At 35.7% G+C, this 26003-nt stretch overlaps 2 long non-coding RNA genes across 3 annotated transcripts in view; one reads left to right on the forward strand and one right to left on the reverse strand.

Moving 5' to 3' along the window:
• The first annotated feature begins 840 nt into the window (after positions 1-840).
• Positions 841-26003, forward strand: part of LOC144240414 (uncharacterized) — a 93200-nt gene continuing 68037 nt past the window's right edge. The window contains exon 1 of the long non-coding RNA XR_013337710.1: positions 841-883. This is a non-coding gene — a long non-coding RNA (uncharacterized LOC144240414). The remainder of the gene's footprint in view (positions 884-26003) is intronic.
• On the reverse strand, positions 8533-25370 carry LOC144240410 (uncharacterized). Of its 2 annotated transcripts, XR_013337708.1 has the most exons (4): positions 25271-25370; positions 23941-24331; positions 9740-9790; positions 8533-8764 (listed from the first exon to the last, which is right to left on the reverse strand). It is a non-coding gene; the product is annotated as an uncharacterized LOC144240410 (long non-coding RNA). The 2 variants fall into 2 exon arrangements; XR_013337707.1 differs by lacking the exons at positions 8533-8764; positions 9740-9790 and having other exon boundaries at positions 23887-24331.

A 26003-nucleotide genomic window follows, 5' to 3' on the forward strand; every position in this document is an offset into this window, starting at 1 on the left:
ATTTTTTTTCTTTTTTTTTTTTTAATGATTTTATGTTCTTCAAGACCTGTAGAACAAACTCTAGAGACTACTTCTATCCCTCTAAGACTAGGCATACAGGTGATATCCAATAGATAGTTGAGAGACTGATTCATTCAAAAGAGTCCAGTAGAGGGGCGCGTGGGTGTCTGAGTCGGGTAAGTGTCTGACTCTGGATTTCAGTTCAAGTCATAGCCTCACGGTTCGTGAGTTCAGTCCCGTGTTGTCTCTCCACTGGTAGCATGGAGCCTGTTTGGGATTCTGTCTTCCTCTCTCTGTGCCCCTCCCCTGCTCATGCTCTCTCTTCCTCTCTCAGAATAAATAAACTTTAAAAATACATAGACTAGTAGAATGCCTCCCTAACATTGCTAGTATTCTATTAATTTGTGTTATTGTATTGGCCAATAATAAAGTAGCATTTTTTTTACTCTTTAAAATTGAGTTTTTTCAAAAATTCATGTTGCCTTTCTCCATATTTGATTAGAATCAATTTGACATTCTCTGTCCTTGGAAGAGAAGTGATATGAACACAATTTTAGAAAATCAGAAAATTTAGAATAGCTCTAATATGATTTTTGGTTTTAGGTTTTGTTTGAGAATAGGCTACACAGATGTTGAGATACATGTAAACTATTTCTTTCAATGATTCCTTCATTATTTATTCATTCATTCAATTTTCAGCTATTTATTAGGCACATCTGTGTGTCAGGTATGCAATAAACACGAGGTTCTTCAAGTAATGGGTGAATCTTACTGCAAAAGAATGTGTGTTCTCCAGAATATTGATGAGCTGTCTTACGAGACCTAAAATTGTAGAGAAGTCTAACACTGGACTGCGGGAACAAGAGGTAAAGAAATTGTGAAGGTAGGTATCTCATGGTCATGAAGCTCACCAAGCTTATGAGGGGAAGTGTGGTCCCTTTCCACATTTTAGACATTGCGCTTTGCAGCTGTAGACCACCACGCAGCTTATTTTGCCTGAAATGCTCATTTTCCCTCTTCTTCTAAATAACTCTGTGTCATACTTAAACTCTCAATTTAAGTTTCACATCTTCAGACTTTCTTTGACTCACTAGCCTAGAGTAAATTAAGTCTTCCTGATATACGGGAATGCCATTATTTATTTCCCTTTTCTTTTAACTTTTACTATAGATATCCTATTTCTAAATATTTGTTTGATACCTGTTTTTCTTTCTCCACTCTCCTTTTTTAAAAGACTGTTAACCACAATAGTCCAGATTATGTTATAGTAACAATTCTGAAACCTCAGGTAATTAATACATCAAAAGTTTGTTTCTTGCTTGTGCTTTGTTTTTAGTGCAGGTCAGCAGTGGGTTCAGGTTTACACAATATTTCAGAGACTCAAAACAATTGAGGTGGGATCTACCATACACTAGAGTGAACCTACTAGAACAAATCATTTTTTATTTCAGGGGAGGGTCGGGGGGTTAATTTGTTTCTTTTATTTATTCATTGTTTGTTTGGGGCTACTTGGTCCAGGGAAGAGAAATAGGAGAATAACGCCAGGTCCTCTCACCACCCATTGGCTAGATGCAGTCACAGAATCTCACCCAACTTGAACAAGATTGAGAAATGCAGTTTTCCTTGTGCCCTGACAGGAGAAGAATCTGATATTGGTGGATGGAGGTAACTGTCTTTGAATTGAAATCCTTAGAAGAAATAATGGTGAGAAGGAAATGATGTCCCAGGTTCGGCCAAAATTGAGAAAGAACCTTTAGCTACTTCCACTAATTTTGGTACTTTTATGTCACACATTGCTGAAAGGATTTGGCCCTAGGATTGCTATTTCACCTTTACTGGTTATTGATGATTGTGGGGGGTAGAAGAAGGTCGAGGGAAATTGAGAGGGGCAAGCATAATTCTTTTTCTAATAATTTATGGGAAATGCAGCATGTAAATTATAAACCAGTAGAGTGGTGTGGCAATTGTTGATGCGAAGTTAGGTAAAGTGTATTTATAAAATACAATAATAATGATATTTTTGTATTTTTATTGTACTACAATAAAAAATGTAGTACAGAAATAGAGTGAGCCTTTAGAAACTTTTGTAGGCACATGCCTGAGAAGTTTACATCTATTACATCTAATAATTTTAAAATATTTAAAATTAAAATGATTAAAAATGCAATTGCATGTTGTGTCTTGCTTTTCATGTTATTTCATTTTTCTAGAATATCATTTTTATTGTATTTTATAAAAGTTTCAGTCCATGAGAGATTATTGGAAATTTAAGAAACAACAGACTGGTCTATTGGCACAGATCATCTGTGAAGTACTAGTTTGAGCACTTACTAAAGAAAACGAGGGGCGCCTGGGTGGCTTAGTCGGTTAAGCGTCCGACTTTCGCTTAGGTCATGATCTTGCGGTTCGTGGGTTCGAGCCCCGCAACGGGTTCTGTGCTGACTGCCAGCTCAGGGCCTGGAGCCTGTTTCAGAGTCTGTGACTCCCTCCCTGTCTGACCCTCCTCTGCTCACGCTGTCTCTCTCTCTCTCTCTTCTAGAAATAAATAAAAATATTTAAAAAAAAAGAAAAAATGAAAGCAGTGATCACTGGAAATTAGCATGTGTTGATTTATTAGGGTAGCAAGTAATATCAGACCATATATATTTTTTTTCTTTTTAGCAACTGACTAATCTAGTAATGTGGGAGAAACACGGTATATTTAACGTATATGGATTTTGGCATTATATAATTTTCTCATGTATGCTTTTTGGAAGAAGGTTTTGAAATATGGGCTAGGCAGTGACTTTAAGTAGGTTGTTGGTTAAATAATTACATACAAAGAGCTCCAGTTTATGAGCCTGTTTACCTCTTCACTTACCCCTCCACTGTTCCTGAGAACTGTACTTCACCTTTGCTGGCCACGTCCCAATTTCTTCTTACATTTGTAATCGCTGGTTTTTCAGTGGTACCTTTGTACCATTTCTGAGATGTGGAGAATAGAAAAAGTAAAATAATTTTTAACATTTTAAAGGAAAAAGTGTGGGAGGTCTATGTAAAGCATATGTAATAAAGCATATACATTTCAGTTGACAGAGTTAACTGTAATTTGGCTATCAAGATAATGAAAGTCATTTTAGATTGCACTATTAGGAGATTTATTGACCTATCTATGAATTTATTTTTTAATGTTCATTTATTTATTTTGAGGGCGAACGAGAGAGTTTGAGAATGGGAGATGGGCAGAGAGAGAGAGAGAGAGGGAGAATCCCAAGTAGGCTCCCGCTGTCAGCGCAGAGCCTGGTGCAGGCTTAATCTCACAAAATATGTGAGATCATGACTGGAGCCAAAATCAAGATTTGGACACTTAAGTAGCTGAGCTACACAGGCACCCTGACCTATCTATGAATTTATACTCCACTTTTCTATGAAACTGGATTTGAGTCAGTTTACTGTCTATATATCTGTAAAAATAGCAATAAACTTGTAGCTGGCTGAATGCATTTTATTACATATTACAGTATTATAAGAGACAGGTCAAAAAATGGTTTCTGAGCTATCTAGTAACCAGAACAAAGCGAGAAGTAAGAATCATGGATAAGATAAAAGTAAAGCTTTTTCCACGAAAAATAAAACCTTTCATTGAAGGCAGGCACCTGGGTGGCTCAGTCTGTTGAACATCCCACTTGGCTTAGGTCATGATCTCATGGTTCATGAGGTCAAGCCCGCGTCAGGCTTTGCCTCACAGTGTGGAGCTTTCTTGGGATTCTCTCTCTCCACCTCTCTCTCTGTCCCTCCCCCACTCACACTGACTCTGTCTCTCTCAAAAATAAACTTTAAAAAATGTATAATAAAGCACTTTTAATGTAATTTCTCAAGTTTTAGGTTGCTTAAAGATTACCTGGGAAGATTCTGACTCAGCAGATCAAGGATGGGGTTCAGGAACCTGTGTTATTGAAAAGCACCTCAGTTGATTCCTGGTGCCCATGGTCCAAAGATTGTAATTTGAGAAACATTGATCTAGAGGAGTAGTTGGCAGTTTTCCATATGGGTGGTTTACCACAGCTGAGCCTTATATAAGAAAGGCTGATATGTATGTTTCTGTTATTTGGCAAGAATTTGGATTGCAGGAATTAAATCTTGCTAATTCAGGAGGCAGCCTGTAAAATTTGACCTTAAATGCTTCCTGTTAAATGTACTTAAAAAAACAACAACTAGTTCTGCCATCCAATATATTTCTCCAGGCTCTCTGCAATCAATAACTACTGTAAACGTAGGATTCTTAGGAAAGTGAGACAGCCTACACAGAAAAATCCCCATGGAAAACACTGATATGAAGGATTGCCTGAGGAGTTTCACAGAGAATGGAAGAATTATTTAAAATATTATGTTAAAGGTCAAGTGAACAAATACCTACTACATAATTATTTAAAAATTAGTATGCTAATTCATGTTTTCTTTTGGATGGTTTAGAATATTTAGTTACCTTTTCTTTAATCTGTAACATGGTTGTGTTGTGCAAGAAGTAAATGGGCTGGTGTCATTTTTTAAACTATAGGTCAAAGCAGTGTGTTTGATAATAGAAAAATAAGTCATGTGTTTTGAAGGTTCTGGGTCCTTTAGCTGACCTCACAGCACAAGGCAGGGGGTGGGTACTAAATGTCTTAGAGTTTGTGTTATTAATCCCCTGAGAAGATGTTTGAACTAATCTCAAAAGAAAATATCAGTCCCCTTATTATAACTCGGGTAGTATTAAGAATCATTGAATAAAATGAAAAGAGTATGCTTTCTGCAAGAGAAAACCTTTTGAAAGAAATTCTGAAAAGTTATATAAAAATTAATAGATTTCCTAGATTGCATCATTTCTGTCAATTTTATATATAAATGTCAAATAAAATAGTCCTAAATCCAAGTTAATTTAGGTTTTTAAAGCTACTGGACATGACACTATTAACTATACCTTTACTAAAAGTTGCTCTGTTTTATGAAACATGTTAGGTACAATACCCAAGAACCAATCTCTTAAACATGGGACACATTTTTCCTTTCATAAATATGCCGCCTAAATTATGATGATTCTTGAAGCATTACACATTTTTGACATGGAACCAAAATAAAAATCTTATTTTATAAAGATAGAGATTGATAGTTTTTGTACATGAAATCAAAGAATCTTAGAGACAGAGTAAATCACTTTACCCTACTTCTCTTTTCCTTATTAAATGCATTTAAACACACCAACACCGCCACCATCAGTCATGCCTTGAGGCACAAATCCTTCTTGTGATATTTTTTCATGTTTCATTTACCTTTGATCAGAAATTTTCCAAGATAAAGTTTCACCACTTTATATGAAGTCTACTCTGTTGCTACACATTTCTAATGGGTGAAAAGTTCTGAGGCCAAATTTTGCCTTTCTGTAATTTTCCTCCTTGCCCTTTGGTATGACACACGAATACAGGCATGTCCCTTAAGCCATATTTTCAAGTGTTTGAAGACCTCTCTCATTTTCCTCTAAGTCCTTCCTCCAGGCAGAGCATTCCAATTATTTCAAATATTTCCTGCATTACAGTCTTTGCAGATGCTCACTGCATATTTGCTTTGCTCCCTATTTGGTCAAGTGCTCATGTGGACAAGGATAAGATCATTTTTAATCTTACTATGTCCAGTCCCAGCATAATGTCTGGAACAGAATAGACAATTAAAAGCTTATATCCAGAAGTCTTACTAGAAGAATGAGTGATCAGTCACCATTGAGCTTTCTACATTCCCCCCCCAATATTCCTTTTAAAAGTAGTGCCCAAAACTAATATACTCCTATGGTTATCTGGTCAGTGCAGAATATAGTGATTATCACCTTTCAGAACTTGTATAATCCATATTTTAAACAATACTGGATACAGGTTTCTTCTGTATATCACTCTGTGGACTAATATTGAGATTTTAGTCATATAGAGTAAGAATGTTTTTCAGTTGACTCATTAGCCATTGTCTCCCATTCTGTATGTATGCAGTTGATTTCATCTAAATCTCAGACATTAAATGTGTCCTGTTTTTTACTTTTTTAATAAAAAAATTAGTTCTGTCATCAAATTTATTTTTCCTGACTATGCCATGAACAATATGGTAAACCCGCCTTTAATATATCCTCCAAAATTAAAGGGCCACTTTTATTTATTTATTTTTTTTAAATTAATGCTCCCTTTTAATGTTTTTTTTTTTTTTTTTTACAAATAGTTTATTATCAAGTTGGTTTGCATATAACACCCAGTGCTCATCCCCACAAGTGCCCTCCTCCATGCCCATCACCCCACTCCTCCCCCACACCCATCAGTGCTCAGTTTGTTCTCAGCATTCAAGAGTCTCTCATGGTTTGCCTTGCTCCCTCTCCCCCACCATTTCCACCCTTCTTCTCCCCCTTGTTCCTCTGTCAAGTTCCTCCTAATCCTCCTATACGTGCAAACATATGGTATTTGTCCTTCTCTGCCTGACTTATTTCGCTCAGCATAACACCTTCAAGGTCCATCCATGTTGCTACACATGGCCAGATTTCATTCTTTCTCATTGCCATGTAGTATTCCATCATTATAAACCACATCTTCTTGATCCATTCGTCAGTTGATGGACACTTAGGCTCTTTCCATGTTTTGGCTATTGTTGAGAGTGCTGCTATGAACGTTGGGGTACATGTGCTCCTATGCATCAGCACTCCTATAATCTCCTAAAGGGCCACTTTTAATAGATCCCTAGAACCTTACTACAAATCTCATATATCTATTAATCCACATATTATAGTAATAATGATCATTCCACCTATGTTATTAACCAGATAGTTCTTTTGTTCCCCATAGGTATTTCAGGGGAAACTTTATCAAAAGATATATTAAATAAGGATATACTCTTTTAAAAAGTGATATTCTAAATCTGTTGTCTTATAATACTATCAGAAAAAGGGAGATCAGGATATAATAACTAAGGAAATTTTCTTGGTGACTCTGGGTTAGTTTCTGGAAATAATTACTTTCAAGAATCCATTTATTACTCTAGAATTCTTGTACAGATCTACGTCATTAGTATATTTATTGGATAATTTTCTCTTCCTTTTTGAAAAATCACTGAACAATATTGGCCTTTAATGTTTGGAATTTTTTATATAAGCTAGATTCCTTCCTCATTAATCTCCACTCCTATCCCCCGCCACCCAAAATTCCAATATGGAAGGATGTCTAAGTCTTGTCAGTATTTGGGTATTATGAAATGTGAAACATGAAATTGTCAACAAGGAAAGTCTAGAATTTATCACATATTTTGCATTTAGGGAATAAAAAAACAAACCTTACCAGATATCATTATACTTGAAGCTATTTATACTTTTCCTATTTTGTCATCTGTGCAATTTTGAAATCCCCAACTTTGATATGGCTAAGTACTCTGTAGACCACATGCCTAATGATGTTTCTTTGATTCTTTCTTCCTAATCTTACCTGTTGGTTCCCAATTATACTTCTGCTCTTAGGTCCATGGATTTCTCAACAGGCATTTTTGTTTTTGTTTTTGTTTTTTCAGTGATATCTTTGTTATATATCCATTGCTTTTTCAAGCATACGTTCTATCTGCTGCGAGTTTTCACTGATACTCATGAGATCAACTTACTTCTTTAGGTTGCATTTTAAATCTTAATTTGTAGGACACTCTTATTTTTAGCTGTTCTAGAGATAGAACAGAACCAAACCCATGAGAGACCTTGGTTTTATTACCAAACTTCTTCTCTGTGAATTATTTAATATCACTTTCATCATTATTCTTTTTATGTCAAATTTATTTTTACTGTTCATACTGTCAGTTCAATCTTTTGATCTGGGCATTTTCTTCCCTCTCTCAGGTCTTAAAAACTTTCTTTATCACAGCAAAAAATATTCATCTCAGACTTTTTTAGAGATCCAGCCTTTCCCAATAGTTGATAATAGAGGAGTCATAAATCTTAGTCTAGAGAGCCAAAATCATGATCATCATCTTTTATGTCGTTAGATGTTTACTTTCTGGGCTTTTTAAAAACTTTGCTTCTATAATCATACTTTCACTGATAGAAGATATAAAATCCATAGGTGTGCCTGCATATCTGTAGTAGTTATCAATTTCTGTATAACAAATTATCCTTAAGCTTAAGAGCTTAAAACAACAAGCATTTATTATCTAACAATTTCTGGGAGATAATAAATTATCCTGTGATAATTTATAAATAATTATTCCTATGATATTCATAAGAATCAGAGAGCAACTTAGCTGGTGGGTCTGCACCAAGAGATTGCAGAGTCGCTTTGAAATTGTCTCATGTGATGGTTGGGAAGCTGTGCTCCTTGCTAGTTTTTAACTGGAGACTTCAAAGAGATATAGCTGTATCTCTCCCTCTCTCTCACTATCTATCTCTATCTCCATATCTATCTATATCTATCTATATATCTATATCTATCTATATCTATCTATATATCTCTCAGAGAGAGAGAGAGACAGACAGAGATGGAGAGCACAGAGAAAGAATGCCCAAGGTGGAAATAACTGTTATCTGTAACTAATCTCAAAAGTGACAACCATTATTTCTGCCATATGCTGTTGGTCACACAGCACATCTCTGGCACAAGGTGAAAGAGAACTCTGTAGGGTGTGTGAAGCAGGAGATGCAGATCACTGGGACCACTTTCAAGAGCAGCTTGCAGTGGCTTGCAGTTTCCCATCCAAGCCTTCACATGGAAGCACTCTAGGTTTCTTCTGAAGGAATTAGTAATTTCTGTGGAAAGTAAGCAGTGATAGTAGACTGAGAATATGAGCCTTTTTGGGTCCTCTGGTTAATTTTAGGTAAATTATCACTAAATTAGCATATTGTCATTAGCTTTATCATCTGTTTTGGATGATGATCTAAACTTTTGCATGCATTTGAAATGATTTCATTTTATAGGTTTCAGAGAACCAGGAGAATGGATGTCTTATTAAATATAGACAATAGCCACCTAGATGATGAACCCTTCTATATATATGGTCCTTACCACATTTAATTCTAATTCAGAAATTTAACTATTTGCAACTATGTAATAGTGGTTTCTGTTACAGTGGAATTAGATAGCACTGTGTGAGGATAATGGAGATGTGGAGACACAAAGGCCATGATTCTTTTTACTTTTTCAAATTGTGCAAAGCAGTGCCCACAGCAGGGGATATGAGATAATAAGATATTATACTTACCCGCAAGGAGCTTATAGTAGTTAGTTTTATAACAGACTCGGGACTTGGGCCATCATTTCATTTTCCCTTACCTGCCAGCTTTGGGATGTATATCTTGTCTGTCAGTTAGGGATGATGTAAAAACTATGAGATGATTTTTTCAGTGTTGTGATATATCTATTTAAAAACAGTGTGTTATATAAATGCCTATTAAAATGTAAAGAGCCTGTCATAGGCAGCATAATGATCAGATGCTATTGCACAAAATGGGTATTTCCCCCACCACGTAATGTAAGCATACAAGTTTCTATGCTTTCTTTAACACTCACAACTATAATGAGAATTTTCTTACAATTATGAAACTCTGTGGTAAAATGGAAGTAAAATAAAGCAAAATCCTTTCCCATCATTATTTGGCAAATGAAGTCATTCCAGGTTTCTTCTGTGAGAATTAGTATTTCAGGCAAAAGTGATTTTTGGCTTGCAGAGCCTTACATACAACATTTAAAATTATTTAAAATAATTTGGAGTAAAATACTACTACCTTTTTGAGAAATAAAACAGGGGATTAAAGGCCTTCTTGGCAACAGTAGTTCTGTGAAAGAATAAAGAATCCAGGTTAGTATTTTTGTACTATGTTGTATCCCCTACTAAGATCTTTCTTTAGGGGTGTCTTTCATAAGGTCTATGGCTAAATGCAAAAGGCAAGCCACACAAAAATATATACACCAATCCAAAATGATACACGGTTTGCAGGTTTGAATTAACACTAAAGGAAAAATTAAATTTAGCTACAATAAAGCTTATTAACTAAAAAATTTTGATATGTGATTTTCCTCCCTCTGGGGTGCCAAGTCGGAGTATACGTTATAGCCAAGCGGTTGGATTTTTGCTGTGTTAAACTTAACCTGAGAACCTGAATTGCAGGATCTTTATTTTCTGACAGTAGGCCTGATTAATGCACAAATGCTTATTATTTATAATACAAGAAAAGAAGAGATAATTAGCTTGTAAAAATTCCTTCTTACGGTGAATTCTGAATTCTCAAGGAGTAATTCCTGAAAGTGTCTCCTGGCATTTTGTTATTTGCAAATTATGGCTATATCACTTTAAGAAAATTCAATATCTAAAGATCACTATTTACCAAATACACGGAGGAGAGAAAATTCTTACTATTTGTACTATAAAAATAATCTGTTTTACAAAATGATGCTCTGCATGATTCCTATAAATAGGGAGCTTCTCTAGTACATTTAAGAATGTGAATTGAATACCAGAAGTATGATGTATGCAGAACTTTCTCGTCACACATTTACTGTGAAACAAAAATAGATTCTTTTTTTCAATATCAAACTGTTTCTGGATAATTTGTTTTCAGGATGAATTTAAACCATTTAACAAAATCTCAGTCCATCTCTGGGAATCTGTTGATCTTTATCACCAGAAATCTTACTGTAGCTTTTGCCAATCAGTGGGATCAAATTTAGCTTTCAGTTCATCTAGGGTTTACTGACTCTCTCTGAATCATATCAGTCAGGATGCTAAATGAGGATATAGAACATCTATGATCTTCTAATGCATCAGTTGCCATGGAAGCTGCTCTTCTGGCCTGATTTGATCAAATTCTTTTCAAGCAAGTAATTTGATAATTCTTTCTAAAGGAGAATGCCATAATTACCAGATTGAAAGAACCAAATTGTTTCTTTTAATTCATAGTGGTCTCTTCCTGATAATCATTATATTTTGGTCATTTTATTACATTGAGCAGATACTGAGAGTTGAGTTTGTGTATTTTTAAGTGCTTTGTTAAAAGTCTTTTTACTTTTAATTTCCTTTTGTTACGCTTATCAAAAAGATTATCTAAAATTCCAAATCTTTTCAGTATAAACATAGTGACATTTTCCTTGAGAAACAATGGATAATTGCATCACAGTTAATGAGACATTTAGGGAAAAGTAATCACTGCCAACGACCACCATCGTCAAAAACACCTATTAAATGCTGCATTTGAACATTAAGTTTATTGCATTCTAGAAGATTCTAGAAGATTCTGTACTCAGAATTTTTTGACCACCTAGTCCTGATAATCTGCTTCCTGAAATGAAATAGAACAGGAATAAAAATTTGCCTTGCTATGAAATGTTATATGCAAGGAGGGACTTTTTTAGTTTTCTTAAACCAATCTCAAACTCTAGGCAATGCTTTAATTTTATAATAGGCATAAGATCGAGTGTGCATTTGCATACTTAACTTTAACGCTGCATGAAAAATAGGGGCATCATAAAATTAATTAGGACATTTGCTTTCAGCCATAAGAAAGAAAACAAGTTATTATCTAGCAATTACCAGCTGTCCTTTAGATGGCAGTATGTAGCAAGGAGACGCTGGCTGTAATAGTTGCTGGGTAGGCTCTCATAACAAAAAGTAAAAAGAAAAAAAATTCAGTTTCTTGTCAGAAATGTCTCCTTGCATCTCCTGCATTTGGTTTCTTTTTCAAATGCCCGTATCTGGTTTGAATCTCTGAACATACATGCCCTGTATCACTGAAATCATTACCGTGCATTTTCTTTGGTTCAGAAACAATATCTGTTCTTTAATATGTACTTCCAAGTACCCACGGCAGTGTTATGAGCCCTGTGGGTGTTAAGGAATATTTTTTGACTGACTGACTGTCAATACTGAGTTGGAAGTAAACATCTCAACTGTTCTATTGCTTTATGTTTTTCAAACTTGGAGCACAGAAGTTATCTAAAGAGTGTTGGCCAAGATATGAAGAACAAAAATATAGACATACTGTCTAAAAATATTCAGAAATCAGTATTTGTTTCTGAAATTCTAGATAAAAACTCCTGTGAGTTTCTCTCTGTGATGGATATGCTATTCCATCTGGTTTTGTTGGGGATTAGGCTTTGCCAGATCTGGCCAAATGCTTTGTAGTAAATTCAAATATGAAGCCATGTTTATCCTTTTTCATTATAACCATATATCCAGTCTGTACCCACTGTCTCCTTACGTCAATATAATTTTTATAGCAAAAATATAAATATAGAATTTTTTTCTGATCTTCTTTTATCTAAGACAGGAGTTATTGGATGTTTGGAAATAATGCATGTCTCTAATTACCAGTGATTTGTAAAAGAGACAGTAAAGGAATTAGAGCAGTCCAAACATTGCAGCTCCAAATCTTGATCAGAGACTTTATTACTTTTTATGTAATTATATTCTGTCCATGTCTGATTCAATTAGAAGTCTTTCCAACAAAGCAGGTTACAGCATCTGGAGCTTTTGATCTTCTTTAAGCCTCTGATGTAATCGGGCAAATGATCACTTCAAAAAGAGAACACAAACCCTCAAAACCTATTTCCCAATTTCAAATGATCCTTTTAACCCTCTGTGCTTCCTGCAGCTGTCCCCTAAGTCAACAGCTGGGTTTAGTGGTGAGCTGAAAGCTTAACTATTGCAGAACATTTGAGCAACCTTCTAATGCTATGTATGTCGACATGGCTTATTTCTTGTGCCTACTTTTTAAAAGCTTCAGCTCATTCATTCAGTTTATTAAAAAAAGAAAAGCAAAACTCTTGCGAAGGAACTATTTAAGATAACCTTTCCCAGCTATTTGACATTTGTAGCCCTGCTAAGTTGCAAGGGGTTTTCTGTCTCCCTGGTCTTTTCAGTGTTTTCACATTCGTAGAAACAAGCTTTTTCCTTGACCCTAATTTTGCTGCTTTCTGTCTTCAAGCTGTAATGCCCGTCTACTGAGTCTCTTGTGTTTTATCAGATGTCACTTGTTTTTATGTTCTTTATGCTCTATGTACTTTGTGCTTTTGTCCCTTTCAAACTACTGCAGATGATTGTGGGTTTCTGTTCTCTGACACAACTGTCCTAGTCCTTTGTAAACTTCCCCTTGTGGGTAGAACACAGATCAGCTGCTGTTTAATAAAGCAGGCATCTCATTTCATTCCTTCTGCATCCATCAAAATGTCTTTTCCTAGAACTGGCACTCTTCCACTGTTATTTGGTTAACTTGCCACATACAAGTGATTTTTCATTTCTTGATTGGAGAAAGAAACTCTCAGGGGTAATGTATTTCTTGTCGAATGGTAGAATACCAGTTTTCTTCCTAGACACAGAGAGCTTGCTCCTCTGCCATTTTGATACCGATCCAGCCTCTACCATGTTGAAGCTACTGACTTTTGTGAAGCTTAGTGATGTTTGGAGAAAAATGTCACATATTTAAGCTCGTCTTGAGTTAAAAAATAAAATACATAGTCTACATTGATGGACTGCTAAAATTAATTACAGTGATGGCAGTTCTGAATGTTTATGTGTATATATTTTTCTTTATTTGTAAGAATCTCAAATTATAACATTCATACATAGATTCCCATTTATTTCCTTTCTACTGCTGTTAAGAAACAAGCAAGAGTTATTTTTCTCATTTTGTGGATGAGCAAAGTGAAACAAGGCTAAGTGAACAGAAATATAGTGACAGAGGAGGGAATAAATGTCTCCTGATTCCAAGCCTGCTGCACCCAGCACTTTGAAGCTGCTGGCTTCTATGAAAGTTAGTGATATTTGGAGGAAAATGTCACCATTAAAGCATACTATAGCTTCTACTGGACCAAAGGGATTCTGTATCTACCATCAGAATGCAATGCAGTAATGTGTTTTTGAAAAGTCATGTGGATTTGTAACTGCTAAAAAATAAGGGCAATTTTCTTTGATTACTCCAAGAGTCTATTAACTGATTAGGAGTGCTTAGTAATATAGGAGGCCTGAGACTTCTTGTGAACTTCTCCAACTGTATAGTCCATCTGGGGGTTCATTACTAAAATACTATTAAATGCCTAAAATATTTAGCATTTACACACAACATCTCCTGAAAGGACTTTTTCTGAGGAGGTCAGCATTATGTTAAAAAATGTATATTTAACCTTTTTTCCTAATTAACAATACATCTTCAATCTTCATAAGGTAGAAGTTAAGAGTATACAAAGATGCAAATCCAAATTTATATAATTGTATCATTTTGGTCTAATTATTTTTCAGATTTTTTAGTAAATGTACATATAAAATTTTGCAAAACGGGTTTGTAAGCCTCTCAAGGAAACTCCCAACTAGTCGCATTCTTTATTCACATTGAAAACGTTGGAGGAAAAAAACCCCAAAGTACTATGAAGTCAAAAAAGTGTTTGAACCAAAAGAGGTTAGGAAGAGCAAGTAACTTTATATCTGTCAGCCAAATAGACTTGCTAATAGGAAATTCCAGGATTATGCAGATTCCCCCATCTAGCCTCATGTTGTTATGAACTGGGGCTTGCCCATGGCAGAAACCTACCCAGGTAAAATTCACTGCATGGAAGAGAGGAAAATTTGTGTTCTCTGCAAGAAAGCTTCTTCTCAAGAGGTAGAGAGGGGAGTTAAGCAGAGCATGTCCGGTCAGTCTTTCCACACTTATTAACTAGTTAACGAGCAGGGCCAAGAGAATGTGCATTACACAAATTAGTTCCCCTTAACTGGAAATACACATCAAATATGGATAAGTATTTCCCATCAGCAGGGTCACATAATACCTGCTGGTTTTTATTTTGTTTCCCCCTTACCCCCATTTAACCAGAGAACTTGATTTTTTTCTGGATTCTTTGTGAACCTACTGGACTTACATTGAAATGAAATGATGGATTGAAACATTCTATGACATCTAGGAAACCATGAAGGCACTCTTGCCTAGTTTGTGTGTGTGTGTGTGTGTGTGAGAGAGAGAGAGAGAGAGAGACAGAGAGAGAGAGAGAGAGACTATTATTCAGCCATATAAAAGAAGGAAATCTTGCTATTTGAAACAATAGCTGGATGAACCTAGAAGGACATTAAGCTAAGTGAAAATGTACAAAGAACCTTTAAAACTCAACAATAAGAAAACAAACAACTCAATAAAAATTTGACCAAAGATATGAACAGATCCCTTGCCAAAGAGGATAGATAAGTGCAAATATGCATATGAAAAGATGCTCCACATCATATGTTTTCAGGGTTATGTAAATTAAAACAACAGTGAGGAGCACTTGGGTGGCTCAGTTGGTTAAGCATCTGACCCTTGCTTTCGGCTCAGGTCATGATCTCCCGGTTTGGGGGAGTAAGAACCTTGCATCAGGTTCTGCGCTGACAGTGTGGAGCCTGCTTGGGTTTCTCTCTCTTCCCCTCTCTCTGCCCCTCCCCTGCTTGTGTGCTCTCTCTCACAAATAGATACATAAACTTAAAAATAAACAATGAGATACCACTCATTTCACACATAGTAGAATGGCTAGAATCTGGAACACTGACCGCACCAAATACTGGTGAGGATATGGAGCACTGGAACCTCGTCCGTTGCTAGTAGTAATACAAAATACTACAGCTACTTTGGGAGACAGTTTTGTGGTTTCTTACAAAACTAACCATAGTCTTACCATACAATCCAGTAATCATACTTGGCATTTACCCAAAGGATTTGAAAACTTTTGTCTACCGAAAACTTGTACGCATATGTTGATAGCAGCTTTATTCATAATGGCCCAAATTTGGAAGCAACCAAGATGAACTGTAGTAAGTGAATGAATAAACTGTGGTATATCCAGACAAGGGAATATCATTCAACAGTAAAAAGAAGTGAGCTACCAAGCCATGAAAAGACATGGAAGAATTAATGTCTTGAAAGAATTAAGTAATACTTAAATACATATTACTAAACGAGAAAAATTAATCTGAAAAGTCTACATATCCTCTATGATTTCAACTATATGATATTCAGGAGAAGGCAAAGCTATGGAGACTGTAAAAAAAATATCAGTGGTTGCCAGGAGTTGTGAAAGAGGGAAGGATAAATAGGCAGAACACAGATGATTTTTAGGGCAGTGCACTCACTAAGTATGATACTATGATGGTAGATACATGTCATAAAAATGTCCAAACTCTTAGCATGTGCAACACTGAGAGTGAACTCTAGTGTAAACAACTGAGGCTGGGTGATGATGTATCAATTTAGTTCTTCACTTATAACAAAGTCACCATTCTGGTGGGGTAATGTTGACAGTAGGGGTGGCTCTACATGTATAGGAGCAGGGACATATGGGAAACCTCTGTACCTTCTGTTCAGTTCTGCTCAGAACCTTAAACTACTCTAAAAAAACAAAGGGTACATCATTCTGTGCAAAATTGAGTTATCAAAACTCTAAGTATTCACAGGAGAAATATATCAATATCAGCTTAAATAATCAGAAAGGACTTAGTGGAGGAAGATGGACATTTTTTTTTTAAATGTTTTATTTTTATTTATTTCTAGGAGAGAGAGAGACACACAGCGTGAGCAGGGGAGGGTCAGAGAGAGAAGGAGTCACAGACTGAAACAGGCTCCAGGTTCTGAGCTGGCAGTCAGCACAGAGCCCGACGCGGGGCTCGAACCCACCAACCGTGAGATCATGACCTAAGCAAAAGTCGGACGCTTAACCGACTAAGCCACCCAGGCGCCCCGAAGATGGACATTTTTTGACCTCTGAATAGTAAACTTTGACTGGTTGCAGGTCAAAGGGGAAACAGTATTAACAACGTGTAGTAGTATCTGACTCTCAGAGAAATTAATTATGTATGTTCTTAGAGATAGTGACATATCTTAGATTAGAATATCTGTGGGTGCCTGGGTGGCTCAGTCGTTTAAGTGTCCAACTTCAGCTCAGGTCATGATCTCACGGTTTGTGAGTCTGAGCCCCGTGTAAGGCTTTGTACTGACAGCTCAGAACCTGGAGCCTGCTTCAGATTCTGTCTCCCTTTCTCTCTACCCCTCCCCCACTCACTCTCTGTCTCTCTCTCCATCTCTCTCTCTCTCTCTCTCAGAAATAAATAAACATTAAAAAAAAAGAATATCAGTTTGGCTTTCTTCTTTAAGTGGCTTTGGAAAGTATGTGTCAAACCTTCAGGGCTGTACTGAGATAATCCAGTTCAGTACCTTCATGATTATAATATTTCTGCCTGTCTCCCTCTGTTCTTTGGAACATCTATGTTTTCCTGATCTTTGGAACAAAACATTGAAAATGGTAAGAACTGAAAAATTGAATAGTATTAGCAATTAGGAGAATTACCTCTTTGGGAACTTAACTTTGAATCTCGTGAAGCTATTATAAATAACCCTAATTAACATTGGCTTAAACATATCTGTGGTAACCACTAAGTGATAACTCTGGCCTACTCTTTAGGATTACATTACACAGTAAATGGTAGCTAAAATTACCAAGCCAGTTAACAATATGTAGAGGATGCAATGAAAATTGCTGAAACCAAGAATGTTAGCATCTAAAAAATTAGTATCTACAAGATGTTGTTTACCAGAGGCTAGTGTAAATTCTATGCTAAACAAGAGGATCCATTGTTCTTTCACACTTATAATTATTGTTCTGATGAGATGTTGAATCAGCCATAATCACTTATATATATAAATTGTGATTTCTTGGCACTTTTGGTAATAACATGCAACTGTGGAATTCCTAACCTTTTGGAACCTGTTTCTACTATGAATAATGAAAAACTATTGTATCAAATAGTCTCTGGAACATGGAAGTGTTTTCTACTGGAATATATTCTGGTAGTAGATTTCTGATTCATGAATAGATAGGGAGGTAAAATGATTCGGTTAGAATTAGGGTTTTGAATTATGTTAGCTATTATGTTTTTCTCCCTTTTGGGAAAATCTCAAACCCCAAACAAAGCTTGAATTTAGCAACTTCTATCACACAATCAGGTCATTCTCCTTTACATAGTAACTAATCCTAAACCATCAGGGTGTGGATTATACTTTTTAAAATGGTTTTCACTTTTAAAGCCACTAATATTTAACTTCAAAAAATTCAATTATTATAATCCTGTTTTCTGCCTACACAGCCAACAATTTATAAAACTTTTAAAATTTTATTCATTTCTACCTAGTTTATCATCAAATGCTATATATAATATATTCTATCTAATATATATGTAAAAATATTTATTTTTGCCTTGTAAAATATTTTGAACTTATATATATATATTCGTTAAACATATACTTCATCTTTTCCACCCCTCATGTCTTGGTTATTGTTTGTTTGCTAATGTGACTTTTTCTCTCTGCATTATTATACCCATTGAATGGGTGCTTATGAAATATTTGACTCAACCTCATTGGATAGTTTTTTTGTTTTCCACTCTTGGAGTGTTCTGTTGGCTAATTATCTTTAGAAAGTAAATCTTATCTATTTAAAGTTTTATATTATGATAATATGATATAATACATAGTATTAAGTACTTTGACATTAAATAGCCTACTTATTTAGGATTATTTATTTGTAACATCATTATGGATATCATAATAGCACATGATTTTTCAAACATGTATAAAGATTTACATTTTTCCAAAAAGGCTTACCATAAATTCTTTTAGAGAAATGTATAGTTAGTTATGTTTTCTAAGAGACAGTAACTTCCTACTGGGAAAATTGAACAATCAACTCTAGGAAAATCAAAGTTTGACCTACATAAATTAATGTTGGTTTGAAAACTTGTCCTTGCACACACAGGGTAGGGAGAAACTGAAGAAAGACTCCATATTGATAGGTAGCAGTTTTAACAAGTAAGAGAATTTACAAACAAGAGGCTTATCTTAGATGGCTACAAGACAGATAGATCTTCACACCCACCCATCAGAATCTTAAAAGTCTATATAAAAATCTTAACTGGGTTCAGTCACATACTTAGTCCATGTAGCCTCAACACCGCTTTTTTGTCTCAAGGCTGTATCCTTGGAGCAGCTTCTGGGAGTGGGGAAGGCAAACAAGACACACATTTGAAGGACAAAAATGAGTGTGTGGGGGAGTCCAGTTGCCTGAGTCCAGCTAGAGGGTCAGCTGGTGGTCATGTCTTCTTGATAACCTACTCTAACAATTAGTTTTCATGATGATACTGAAGGTGATAGCTCTGCATAGTGGAAGTGTGGTACAAAAAATGACAATTGGGGCGCGTGGGTGGCTTAGTCGGTTAAGCGTCTGACTTTCGCTTAGGTCATGATCTCACAGTTCGTGGGTTCGAGCCCTGCGTCGGGCTCTGTGCTGACTGTCAGCTCAGAGCCTGGAGCCTGTTTCAGTCTGTGACTCCCTCTCTCTCTGACCCTCCCCTGCTCACGCTGTCTCTCTCTCTCTCTCCTAGAAATAAATAAAACATTAAAAAAAAATGACAATTGTATCTCTTGTATATGACCTAGAATTCTTGTGAAAGTTGTTCTTTGGTTTGTTTTTAGTATTATTTTTTTCATCTTTGATTCACTCATTCAGTTGTTACTCAAAAAAAATAGCAACACTGAAAACAGTCACATTCCCCTTGGGAATAATAGTGTATGATTGACAAGCCAGTCTGCCATTGTGGTTTAGTAACAATGTTACAACTGCTCTGTATCTTTCACAGTTGTGACTCATTCAGTACCTGCTGTGGCTCTGCCGTTTCTTTCATTATATGGTAGCTTTTGGATAAATTTTGTCATTTTTTTTCTCTAGCCATGACTAACCCAGTGTGGCTGTCTAGAAGAAATCATCCTTTCATAATCGATAGGTTGGCTTTGTTCCAGGACATTAGCTGGTGTCCTTTTTTGCAATAAATATGTTATTACTCTTGGATCATATTGATGAAGTTTGATTAGAAATTCAGGACCCTGTCAAGTAAAGAAGGGTTTCTGTGGGGTTGAAATAGAATGTGTTACCCAGGAAGCCTTAGGATAGACATAAACTCTTTTAAGAACAGATTAGAGTCACACTGTGTGTGTTAAAACCATGTGCCATATCAAAGTTACAAGAAGATAGGAGTGTCTGTTGGAATGAAAATGTATGGGGACAATCAGTCTAGTATGTGTATGTGTTCCACAAATTCATATCTGTGTCAGATATAAGGTTTTAGAAACTTTATAACAATTCTCCACAGTATATATGTCAGCAATACTACTACCTGTGAATAGAAGAGAGAATTATTTCAATAAGCTCACCTCAGGTTAGTTACCTAACACATAAGTTAGTGATTAAGAAAACATTTTTGACATCTTACCTTTAGGAAGGATGTGTGCTAATTTCTTTTCTCATAGTATTTTTAGGTACTGCCCAAGATGATTTATTTAGAACTAGAAATTTAACTACATGACTTAAAGTCATAGAGGCAATCACTGGGATATTTCAAATGAGTAGGATGTAGAAGGGAGAGAGGGAGAGGAGAGCAAGGTAGGCACCCAAATTATTCATCTCTCATGATGAGGAGAAAAGGGAGACTCTCAGGCATTTCTGAACAAAGAGGAATATATAAATATGTTGTGGTGATAGTAACGAGTAAAATAACTAAAAATAAAAATGTTGAAATACTTATTTTGGGAGTATAAGGCTGGAGGGTCATATCTGGGGGCAAAAAAGGCCTTACCTTTTTACTCTTAACTTCCATATCATTCTAATTTCTTTTTTTTTCATGTTGATCCTTATCTTTAGAAAAGATACTCCCCTTTGGCATTTCCATTTTCTAGTCTATCTATATCTTTTATAATCATAAGCAGCTTTACCCAAATCTCAAATAGCTTAAATCTCCCCATCTCTCTATAAGAATGAGCCCTCTCATATGACTTCTAGAGCATTTCACGATCTCCTGGGTAAGACTGTCTATAGGGTGCCTACGCTGTCATCTTGAGGGGTTATTGTAGCAAAATAGTTGTTACAGAATATGCTTCCAAAGGACAGAACAAAGATCTATATGCAAACATAGGAATATAGGAAAAGTCAGAGTTGTTCAAAGATGGAATGAATAATTTCTGGAGGTTCTGAGAGGCTCAGCTTAGGGTAGGTGGCATTAGCATCATTCATATAGTAGGCAGTGAGATGAAATTGTGACTGTATTTCTACCTTACTGAAGTGTAGAGTATATGCATAAAACCTTTTTTTCTTTTAATGTGTAGAAGGGGCTACATATAGTCCATAGGCTCTAGGGTAGTTTTTTTTTCCATATATGATCTATAGATGCCCTGATGAGAATCAACTTCAGTGTTTGGAAATTTCTGGACCCCAAAATATACATGCTGCCTCAGAATCTTTTGAGTCCTGGGAATCTTAACTTTTAATAAGCTCTCTAGGTGGTTCTGGTGCCCACTAAAGTGTGAGAGTCTCTGCATGTAAAACAGAAACAAGTACAAAATTTGTGCCGGATAAGTATGTTTCAGGAATGGGTTCTTATGTGACCATGACAGTCTGTGAAGTAAGTATCCAGGTAGAAGATGGCCAATGCCAAGAGTTTTTAAAAAATTGTGTTCATTTTGGTTTTGTAGTTTTATCTCTTCTCTTCATTTTATTTTTCTTTCACTTCATGCTATAGCAATAGTGATGAATGCTAATGAGGCTATAGTTAATCCAACCCCAGGCACTCATTTTCAGGTAATTATTTGAAACCAGAACAGCACTTAACAGCACTGACTTACCTGTTTTGGGAGATTAACTAATTAAAAGCTCAATCAAGACAGGTTTTTCCGCCCCACCCCTGAACTGGTTAAAAGGAAGGAATGAAGAAAAGAAGCAAATATTCTGCCCTCTAATGTTTTTCTGCCGTCATTTTATATTATCAAAATATGGAATGTATTTCTTATTTCTCTATTTCCAAAAAATAGAGAATATAGAGTGTATTTTTTATTTCCTATTTCTGAAAAATAGGATGGCATATTAATATGAAATGGTGGGGGAGGCACAACTGAAAAATGAGTCAAATTTATCCAGCCAGAATTATTTTAAAAGATGGAGTACAAGAGGGCAATATTTTAGACAAATTATCCAGACGATTAAGAGAAAACACATAAAAGTTTTGAGTTTCATTAACTAGGTATATTTTTTATACTGTCTCAAGCCACTATACTTGTAGATATAAATTTTAGTCAAAATTATCATTGGCCTAATAAGACAGACTCATGAGATATATACTACAGTATATAAGAAATCACTCCATTGATTGAGTATAAACAAATGCCACTATATCGTCATTGATACAATGAGAGAGGATTTTTTTTTTTTTTGAGATGACCATCAAACCAAACTTCAATATATTTTCTACAGTCTTACACTTGGCCAGGTGTGTATTGAAAATGTATCTTCCTAAGAGCTCTTGCTGCACTTGGGTGCCCATTTCCTTTTGGAGCTGTGTAGTGATATATCAAAATCATCTTTGTAAAGAAAAATCCATTTCAAATGACAGTGTCCTATCTTTAAAAGTTTTCAGCCACCTAAACATTCTAAGAAAAGATAAAATACCTGCTATGAGCAGCAGGATTTTGGCTAAATTTTACACATTATTAATCTTATGATGCTCACTCATATACTCTGGGTAGTTTGGTTACACTCTTCCTTTTCATATGCACTTTTAAACCGTGTAATGTTGCTGCACTTTCTCCTCAGACGTGGCTGTGATATCTTTGGGTGTGAAATGATCCTGTTCGTAGTTTGATGTCATCTTGTTAAATTTGGAAGTGATTAGGGCTCTTTGGTTTGAGAAACATTTTAAGATATGACTATTGCCATTCATGAATTCAGATTCATCCATGTAGATTATCCCTCCTTTTTTCTTTTGAAATGAAAAGATGAGGGGTTTTTAAATTATTCTTAAGATGTTACGTGCTGTTCAGTAGAATCTGAAATGTAACCGAAATAAATATTCATCTAATCTATAGGATTTGCACACAGTTTTGCCCACCATTTCAATTTCAAACTTTCATTATCTGCAGCTAGCACTGGCACTTTGGACTAGCTCATTTCTCCCCCTGCCCCACCTTTGATAGAGACAACAAAAGATATAGGCCCTTTTTATATTTCATCACGATGTTTAGGCTTAGTAAAAAATCTTATATGCATTCATTCATGCATGCTTGTCTCATGGGATAAGGTAACCCTATCATTTGCTTCAGTTCTTTTCCTTTTCTTGTTGATATTCTGAAGCTCTTCTTTTTATTTCTAAATTCATTTTTTTCTAGTACATCCAGTTTTCTCCAGCATTCCTATGAACAGCTGTGGGTGGTGATGGGAGATGTATTGAGATAGTGCTTCTCCACTCTGCGCATCCCCCTGAGTGGCTTTATAGAACATGGGAAAATACAGTATAACTATGGCAGATGGACTTTCAAATAGCATTCACTGAGGTCTTTCCCTTTTATATCAAGAAACATGAGCTACATACCCTACTTAGTATGCTGACATTTCACAATTGATATCCTCATACATTTTCCCTTTCACTTGATAGGCAGGGATGGGAATTGAGGTGCCCTTTCAAGCATAATATGCTTTCTTTTTTTTAGCATCTGTGAATGTTGACTACAACAAATCTATCTGACTGAATTCTACTGGTTTTCTAAACTCTTACATTATACACCTAATGCTGTGCCTCCCAAGTGTTGGAAAAATGCTGAGTGGTTCTCTAAGAGTTCATTACCAGTTTGGCTCGATGATAGCTATATTACAATGCATATTTAATTAGAAAATTGTTAAGAGGTAATTTTTATGCCGTCTTTTATTTCTTTTTCCCTCCACTAGTTTGAGTACTTATATTTTATGGATTTAAAAATGTCACAGATATTGGTGCTAAAAGAACTCTTGAACGGTTTGATGATATCAAATTTAGTGCTAAAAAAAAATCTTGACAGTGAGAAGTATCATCCTGTTTAATTTAGGCCCTGTGTTTTGAACTTATTTTTACCTTGTGCTCTGGAACAATTAGATGTCCAAGCAATTTTCCCCAGTGGGAAAAATGAGTTTTGCCAAAGAGATGGGGAATTGCACCTTACGTCTTAAGCTTCCTTATAAAAGGCAGTTTCAAATATCAAGAACTTTCAGCAGAAATATCACATGCTTGTTCTCAGTCCTGCAGTAAATTTGGTTATGGAAAATTTAATACAGTCTGTGTGGAGAGTCTGGAGATAAGTAAGTGTGTTGTTTCCTCTTGGGTAACTCCAAATTGTTTTCTTTAAACTTGTGATTTAGCAGGTAATCCTCTAGGTGAACCTTGACAATCTGGTTATACTGTAACACCAGGCCCTCTGAAAGTAGCAGGTGATTGGCTATCTGCCTCACTGCTTTCAGCTCTGAGCCTAGGGGAAAGAGACATGTGTTAATGATGAATTTTAGTGTGGGGTTTATTTGGATTGAAAGGTAGCCATGAATTGTCATAAGAGATGTTTTGAAGGGGTTTAGGGCCCATTAGTGAGCAGCAGTTTTCGAAAATTTCATTGGTAGAGTTACAACCCCTGGTACCACCTCTCCTGCTTATTTGAAGGGGAAATGCTTATGAAAGATTTAAGATTAACCTGTAGAAGCAGAAAAAAAAATTGTCTTCTGAGAGTAGAAAAGAATCTGTCATAGGTAAAGTTTCAAAATCAATGACACTGACTATTTTGTGGTAGAAGAAATTAGATTTTGTTAGAAGTGAGTGGACACAGCATTTATGAATGTAGCTAACAGTTTTGGAGCTACAGCTATATGTAGATGCTGGGCCAATTGCTTCTTTTGTATAATCACATTTTATCCTTTATAACCCTATAAAGTAGGAAGTATTATTTCTCCTGTTACACAAGTGAGAGAATTGAGACTCAGAAAGATAATTATGGAAGACAGAATAGTGGCTTCCCCGAATACACCTACATTGTAATCTCTGGAACCTGTGAATGTATTATCTTACTAGGCAAATGAGATTTTTCAGATGTGATTAAATTAAAGATCTTGGGACTGGGTGTTGGTTATCCTGGCTTATTTGGGTGGCTCCACCTCATCACATAAGTCCTTAAATGGAGGAGCACTATTCCTGGCTGTGGTTAATGATACAGATGTGATGATGGAAGAAGGGTCAGAGAAATGTGAAATTATGGTTTTGAAGAAAGAAGAAGGGGGCTGTGAGCTGAGACATGTAGGTATCCTCGAGAAACTGGAAAATACAAGGAAATAGATTGTCTTCTAGAGGGTTCAGAAAGTGTTTTAGTCTGTTTAGATTACTAACACAAAATACTTATAAGTGACAGAAATGCATTTCTCACAGTTTTGGAAGATGAAAGACTAAGGTCAGGATACCAGCAGGATTGAGTGAGGGCCACAGACTTCCTGTTATAATCTCATATTGCAGAAGGGCCTACAGAGCTCTGTATGGTTCCATTTATAAGAGCACTAGTCCTATTCATGAGGACTCTTCCTTTATGACCTAAGCACTTCCAGAAAGTTCCAGTTCCTAATTGCATCACATTAGGATTTCAACATATGAATTTTGGGAGGACACAAACATTCAGATCATAGCAGAAAGGAACAGAGCATTGCAAACATCTTGATTTTATTCCTCTGAGACCCATGTCAGACTTCTGAAGCCTCAGTTATAAGATAATAAATGTGTTGTTTTGAGCCGCTACATTTGTGGTAATTTATTACATTAGAAAATTAAGACAGTTATAACTATTTATATCCATAGAAGACCTGAGAAAGCCTCAGAATCCCTAGCAGGACTGACAAAAGGTATTTCTCTCCCAGAGGCAGTCAGTAAAGATTAGAGGAGGTGACTGCTACTTCAAATGTGAAGACAGCAGCTCAAGACTTCAAGGAACATGAAAAATCAAGGAAATGACACTGCAAAAGGATCACAACAATTTTCCAGTAACTAACGTCAAAGATATAAATATCTGCAATTTATCTGATAAAGAAATAAAAATAGCTGTTTTAAGGAAACTCAAAATACTACCAAAAAAAAAAAAAAAAAAAAAAAAAAAAACACAAAAAAAAACA

The sequence above is a fragment of the Crocuta crocuta genome, unplaced genomic scaffold (genome assembly GCF_008692635.1).
Source record: "Crocuta crocuta isolate KB4526 unplaced genomic scaffold, BGI_CrCroc_1.0 scaffold81, whole genome shotgun sequence".
Taxonomy (NCBI): Eukaryota; Metazoa; Chordata; class Mammalia; order Carnivora; family Hyaenidae; genus Crocuta; species Crocuta crocuta.